This window comes from Hylobates moloch, unplaced genomic scaffold (assembly GCF_009828535.3).
Source record: "Hylobates moloch isolate HMO894 unplaced genomic scaffold, HMol_V3 SCAFFOLD_8, whole genome shotgun sequence".
Classification (NCBI taxonomy): Eukaryota; Metazoa; Chordata; class Mammalia; order Primates; family Hylobatidae; genus Hylobates; species Hylobates moloch.
In genome coordinates, this window is record NW_026652283.1 from 83,203,893 (window position 1) to 83,211,428 (window position 7,536).

Consider the following 7,536-nt stretch of genomic DNA (forward strand, 5'->3'; position numbering starts at 1 on the left):
GAGGTTGCAGTGAGCGGAGATCATGCCACTGCACTCCAGCCTGGGTGAGAGAGCGAGACTCTGTCTAAAAAAACAAACAAAAGACAAGAAAGTGTCCAGAAATGCCCACTGCTGGGCACTTGGAGGCCTCAGGGACCATAGAAACGTGCTACTTCTCTAATGTAGGAGACTCCTAGGGCAGCCCCTCCTCTGGGAAGAAGGAGTGTCCCTAATCCCAAGATGCTCATTGTCCAGGTAATCCAGAATGAACATTATTGTATTATTTGGGAGTAGATTTAATTTGCTTGCTATTGTATTTATAGCATCCAGCCTAGGGGCTTGGCACATAGTAGACACCTAAAAATATTTCTTAAGTGATTGAATAAACAACTCAAAAGCTCTGATGTGTCCATCCTTATTGAAGGACCTCGGTTCTGCCACCCTGTGCTTCTGTCTTTGATTCCTTTTCCTGCCCCAACATTGCCCCAGATCCAGCCTCTGCCTTGGGGCCTGACACTTTATCCCTCGTTCCTCAAGACCCACAGAATTCCAGCAGGAAGGACCAGACCCTGTCAGGAGGGAGGCGAGAGGTGGGAGGAGACCGGCCAACCTGGAGGGAGGGGCAGAGAGGGAGGAGGTGTGCAGAATAGAAGCCTGCTCCATGAGGCAGGCACAGAGGGGCGCTGGGGTCAGGGTTACCGATTACAAAATGAATCACTCAGCTAGTCTTCAATCTGGAAAATAGTCCAGAAACAGGCAAACACACAGCCTCCATGTTGGGGGTTAATTAAAAAAAAAAAATACGGTGGTTCACGCCTGTAATCCCAGCACTTAGGGAGGCCAAGGTGGGCGGATCACGAGGTCAGATGATTGAGACCATTCTGGCTAACGCGGTGAAACCTCGTCTCTACAAAAAATACAAAAAATTAGCCGGGCGTGGTGGCGGGCACCTGTAGTCCCAGCTACTCAGGAGGCTGAGGCAGGAGAATGGCGTGAACCCAGAAGGCAGAGCTTGCAGTGAGCTGAGATCATGTCACTGCACTCCAGCCTGGGCGACAGAGCTAGACCCCGTCTCAGAAAATAAAAATAAATAAATAAATAAATAAACTATTTTAGAACAGTTTTAGAGTTACAGAAAAGGTGTAAAGATAGTACTGAGAGTTCCCATAAGACCATACCCAGTTTTCCCTATTATTAACCCCTCACATTGGTGATACATTTGTTACAATTAATGAACCAGCATTGATCACATTATTATTAATGAAAGCCATACTTTATTGAGATTTCTTTAGTTTTTACCTAGCGTTCCTTTCTCTATGTCCAGGACGCCACATTACATTTAGTAGTTGTGTCTCCTTTGGCTCGTCTTGGCTGTGACAGTTTCTCAGATTTTGCTTCTGTTGGTGAACTTGACAGTTTTGGTAGTGCTGTTCAGGTATTTCGTAGCGTGCCCTTCCAGTGGGATTTGTCTAATGTTTTTCTCATAATTAGACTGGAGGCATGGGTTTTGGGGACAAAGACCACAAAGCACAGTGCCCATCTCATCACATGATATCAAGGGCACAGACAATCAACATCCCTCACGCCTGTTCATGCTAACTGGTCATCTGGCTGAGGTAGTACTTTTCAAGATTCTTCACCGTAAAGTACTCTTTTTTCCCGAAGCAGATTTTTGAAGTATGATTGACAAAAAAAATTATTTATATTTAAGGTATACAACATGATGTTTTGATACACATAAGCATTGTGAATGATTACCACAATCAAGCTAATCAACATATGCATCATCTCACATACTTATCACTGTGGTGGGAACACTTAAGATCGACACCGTTAGTGAATTTCAAGTATACAATACAGCAAGAGTCCCCAGCCCCTGGACCGTGGACCAGTACTTGTCCATGCCCTGTTAGGAACTGGGCTGCACAGCAAGAGGTGAGCAGCAGGGCAAGCCAGCACTACAACCTGAACTCCACCTCCTGTCAGATCAGTGGCAGCATTAGATTCTCATAGGAGCTTTAACCCTATTGTGAACTGTGCATATGAGGGATCTAGGTTGCACACTCCTTATGAGAATCTAATGCCTGATATCTGAGGTGAAACAGTTTCATCCCAAAACCGTTCCCACCACAATGAGTCTGTGGAAAACTTGTCTTCCATGAAACTGGTCCCTGGTGCCAGAAAGGTTGGGAACTGCTGCAATACGATATTACTAATGATCATCACCATACTGCACATTAGGTCCCCAGAACTTACTCTTAACTGAAAGTTTATACCATTTGGCCAACATGTCCTCAAGGGGGTTGATTTTCATTGGTTTTGTTGTTACACCATGATCCAGGAAGGTGTCAAGGACGCCAGCAGGCAGCTGTCCCCATCACCGCAGACATTGCTGAATGACTAAGCTGACACGCATGCATATCCAACCCTCCTTCCCTCACTCATACCAGTGGACAAATCAGGGCTCTTTGTACCCCCACTGGGCCCTGCAAATTTCTACCCCCAGAAGTGGAAGTTTGGCTTGGAGTGGCAGCTCTGAGAGCTGTTGTGTCTGGGGTCTACTGCTCTGCTGGTTGTGTCGGGGAACAAAGCCCAGGCCTGATGAATGGACACCTGCAACCTCCCTGGGAAGTGCCAGAAATCCTGTGAAATAAGACTTGGTAGAAGATTTAGTAGCTTTTTGACAAGCAGGCAGGAGCTCAAAGTCATCAAATTATGGACATGAATGTCAACAAGAGCACACTTGTTCATGCCCATTGGTAAAGCCCAAAATGCTAAGGGTACATGCGTATAATTTTTAAAAACTGCATCCTCTTGTCATATTATGGCTTTTGCAGAGGGCAGCAACTCTTTTACTTCCTCCAGAACTCCCCAGTACAGAACTCGCTCTACAAAAGGTGAACACCTTCTAGATGGTCTGATATGTGCTTGGTCAAATATGACTAAAGTTATTTTGCAGCTTATTAACAAGGAACTCATGGGGTTTTTTAAACATGTAAATGACTGAATGATGGAAGAATTACTGAAGATCTTTTAGTGGAAAACCTCATTTCCTGTATTTGGAATTTGATTTTTGTTTCCATCTGAGCTTATGAGTGTGTAGATTTTAGAAGCCAGCCCTGGCTTCTCTCAATTAAAAGAAATGTAGGTTAATATTCCTTAAGGAATTTCTTTTCTGGACTTTTTGAGGAGTTTCAGTACAATAAAAAACACAAAGTGAATGTGTACAAAGTAAGAAACCATTAAACTCTAGTCCACTGATGGTGTCTGACTAGCAGCAGTGATGTGAGTTGTTTTAATGTTAATACCATCATATTTGGATGCCCTGTACTCCTTATATAGCCATAGGCCCCACTTCCCTTTGTTGTCTGTAACTACACATGTACCCCTGCTGGCCCCCAAAGATACTTTAGTGTACAACTGTGGCACTAGAGACTCCTGCCACCTTCAAGATGAAAGGCAACCACAAGTGCTTCCAAGAATGAGCACCTTCTGCTTAAAGGAAAGAGGCCTCTTATAAAGACACTATGGGAGGCTGAACACTTGCCCCCAAGGATACCCAGGCTCTAACCCTGGAACCTGTGAACTTATATAGCAAAAAGGGCCTTGCAGTTGTGATTAAGTCAAGGATCTTGAGATGGGGAGATTATCCTGCTAAGCCTTAAACATAATCACAAGAATATAAGAAGGTAGAGGGAGACCTGACTACTAACGAAGAAAAGGCAGTGTGACAACAAAAGTAGAGATGGGAGTGATGCAGCCACAAGCCAAGGAATGCCATCAGCCAAGAAAAGTTGAAAGAGACAAAGAACAGATTTTCCTCTGGAGTATCCAGAAGGAGCCATCCTTCCCAACACCTTGATTTTAGTCCCGTAAGGTTCATTTCAAACTTCTGGTCTCCACAACTGTAAGAGAATACATTTGCACTAATTTAAGCCACTAAATTTGTGTTAATTTGTTACAGTGGCAATGGGAAAATAATACAGACACCATGGTCACAATTTCCATCCTTCCTAGAGATAGCCATCCAATCTATTAGGAGTCAGTACTTTACTCCTCTTTTTCCATCCAGATGCTTGATACCATGATGTCCTCACAGCACCTGATTTTTTTAACATTTAAAATTTTATTTCAGAATTGTTTGGCAACTGTTGAGCAAGATGTTACAAGACTAGAGTCAAATGCTCTCAATTTTTCGGTTCCACATTTGACCCCTTTGGAGACTAAAAGACTCTGCAGAATGTCAATTCCAGGGCAGGAATACCCTCTGCAATAGGTCAACGGAAGGTCATCCAGCTCCTTTCACAGTCCCCTTCAGTAACTAGGACCTCACTTTCTTCCATTTGTTCACAAGGACAGGGTGTCCTTATTCTGAGTCAGCCAACTTCTGAGTAGCCCAAGACCTAAGAACTGAACAGCAGATACTGAAGACAGAAAAGCATCTGGCAAAAGACCAGAATCAGAATTGAGACCTTATTTATAACCCTCCACATCTAAAAGAGTTGACCAGTTACTTAATGTAATGGGGCTGCTGAATTATATGTGTGGTGATCATTGTATATATTCCAAAACCAGTTGTTCATTCAACCCAAAGATAAAGTATCCATAGTGAGGCTTTGATTCTTCCCAAGTGCTGGGTAGATGGTAGGAGAGTAGACTAAATTTGTTTTCTAAGCCTGGGAATAATCAGCTCTTCACAATCATTTTTCTAGCAAGTGTCTCAAGATGGGCTCTTATTAGTCTAGTCGTAAGTAGGCCTTTTTTACTTATGACCTAGTCACAAAATAGTTGTCTCCCCTGAACTGATACCCATCAACAGCTCTTACCATCTCATTTTTGTATGTGGCTATTTTTTAAAGTATCAGAGCATTCCCAGATTTACTTTCTTTCTCCTTAAATTTCATTTTATTTTCAGTTCAGTGACCCAGTCTGTCAAGATCCATTTGAACCTTCACCACTGCCATTCACCTTTGCATTAGCGATCCTGTGTTTTCTTCCTTAAAATTGACTAAGCAGTAAATGTCACATAGAATATTATTCTGTAATCAATTATAAAATAATCTCTGTAAGAGAACTAAAAATGTAACTGGCATTGTTGAGCTGTGCCCACTTCCCCTCCTTTGTGGAAGCCAAAGATCAATGCCATAGAGATCAAAGTAGTGCAATGTTCCCTGGCCTGGGCAGCACTGCTGCCAGCAGTGGGCACAGAGGTGGGTCACGGGTCATGGAGCCTGGGGTGTGCTCTTGGATGTGTACATGGGTGTGCAAAAGGGAAAAAGGAAGAGAACTTCTGTGGGGCTCATTGAGAAAGAACAGAAGGAGACCTAGGAGGGCAGAACTGAGTGGAGACCAGGGACAGCTGATGCCAAGACCTTTCGAGATGTCCTGTAACCATTTCCACAGAGTTAATTTTGTGATCTACTTTCTGTTTCTCTGCATTTCAATACATAGCATTCTTTGGAAAGGAGTCGGTGTCCTTTCAGATCCTGCAGAGTGAAGGAGAAGAGGAAGAATCTCTGCCAAGAGGAAGCAGGGGCAGTGAAAGCTCAATGTGGGCCAAATCCAAAGCAGTGGAGGGAGGCAGGGCTGCCTGGAGCCCCCTTTGGCACAGCACCCCTGCCCCACAGGGGAGGCTGCAGGATGGAGTAGGAAGCAAAGGCTTCTGTGCTTTTGATTGCACGCTGCCATCAACAACAGTTCTGGACATATGCCTCCAACATATGAATATGCATTTGTTTATTTTTACAGATGTGTTCTACTGTAGTAGTATCTTATGTGTAGAATAAAACACAAAAAAGAAGATAAGGGGTTGTGTGCCCAGCCCGGGCATGCAGTGGAAACGCAGGGCAGGGGAGAGGAGGTCTTCAGGGCACCACATGGGCCCCACAGTGCAGCTGGACTTCCTTCTCAACCCTCTTGCTTCCTTCAGACCGGGGTCAGATCAGCAAACCAAGGGCCTCCGATGGTGATTGTTGAATATTGCAAATATGGAAATCTATCCAACTACCTCAAGAGCAAATGTGACTTATTTTTTCTCAACAAGGATGTGGCATTACACATGGAGCATAAGAAAGAAAAAATGGAGCCACGCCTGGAACAAGGCAAGAAACCAAAACTAGATAGCATCACCAGCAGCGAGAGCTTTGGGAGCTCCAGGTTTCAGGAAGATAAAAATCTGAGTGATGTTGAGGAAGAGGAGGATTCTGACGGTTTCTACCAGGAGCCCATCACTATGGCTCATTAACCATATTTCTGATTTCTTACAGTTTTCAAGTGGCCAGAGGCATGAAGTTTCTGTCTTCCAGAAAGTGCATTCATCGGGACCTGGCAGCAAGAAACATTCTTTTATCTGAGAACAATGTGGTGAAGATTTGTGATTTTGGCCTTGCCCAGGATATTTACAAGAACCCCAATTATGTGAGAAAAGGAGGTACTTGACTTCCTCTGAAATGGATGGCTCTTGAATCTATCTTTGACAAAATCTACAGCACCCAGAGCGACGTGTGGTCTTAGGGAGTATTGCCGTGGGAAATCTTCTCCTTAGGAGGGTCTCCATACCCAGGAGTGCAAATGGATGAGCACTTCTGCAGTTACCTGAGGGAAGGCATAAGGGTGAGAGCTGCTGAGTACTCCACTCCTGAAATCTATCAGATCATGCTGGACTGCAGGCACAGAGACCCAAAAGAAAGGCCAAGATTTGCAGAACTTGTAGAAAAACTAGGTGATTTGCTTCAAGCAAATGTATAACAGGATGGTAAAGACTACATCCCACTCAGTGCCATACTGACAGGAAATAGTGGGTTTACATACTCAACTCTTGCCTTCTCTGAGGACTTCTTCAAGGAAGGTATTTCAGCTCCAAGTTTAATTCAGGAAGCTCTGATGATGTCAGATACGTAAATGCTTTCAAGTTCATGAGCCTGGAAAGAATAAAAACCTTTGAAGAACTTTTGCCAAATGCCACCTCCATGTTTGATGACTACCAGGGGGACAGCAGCGCTCTGCTGGCCTCTCCCATGCTGAAGCGCTTCACCAGGACTGACAGCAAACCCAAGGCCTCGCTCAAGATTGACTTGAGACTAACTAGTAAAACTAAGGAGTCGGGGCTTTCTGATGTCAGCAGGCCCAGTTTCCGCCATTCCAACAGTGGGCACATCAGCGAAGGCAAGCACAGGTTCACCCACGACAACGCCGAGCTGGAAAGGAAGATGGCGTCCTGCTCCCCACCCCTCTGGGAATTGTAGTCGGCTAAAACTTGGTGGTCTTGTACTCCACTCGTCTAGAGTTTGACACGAAGCCTTATTTCTAGAAGCACATGTGTATTTATACCCCCAGAAAACTAACTTTTGCCAGTATTATGCATATATAAGTTTATAACTTTACCTTTCCAGGGGAGCTGGCTGCTTTTCGTGATTTTTTAATAGTGCTTTTTTTCTTTTTTTTGACTAACAAGAATGTTAACTCCAGATAGAGAAATAGTGACAAGTGAAGAACACTACTGCTAAATCTTCATGTTACTCAGTGTTAGAGAAATCCTTTCTAAGCCCAGTGACTTAC

General features: G+C 44.1%; 1 pseudogene; it reads left to right on the plus strand.

The window, feature by feature from the left end:
- The first annotated feature begins 5,935 nt into the window (after window positions 1-5,935).
- Window positions 5,936-7,223, plus strand: LOC116472454 (vascular endothelial growth factor receptor 1-like; annotated as a pseudogene).
- The last annotated feature ends 313 nt before the right edge of the window (window positions 7,224-7,536 follow it).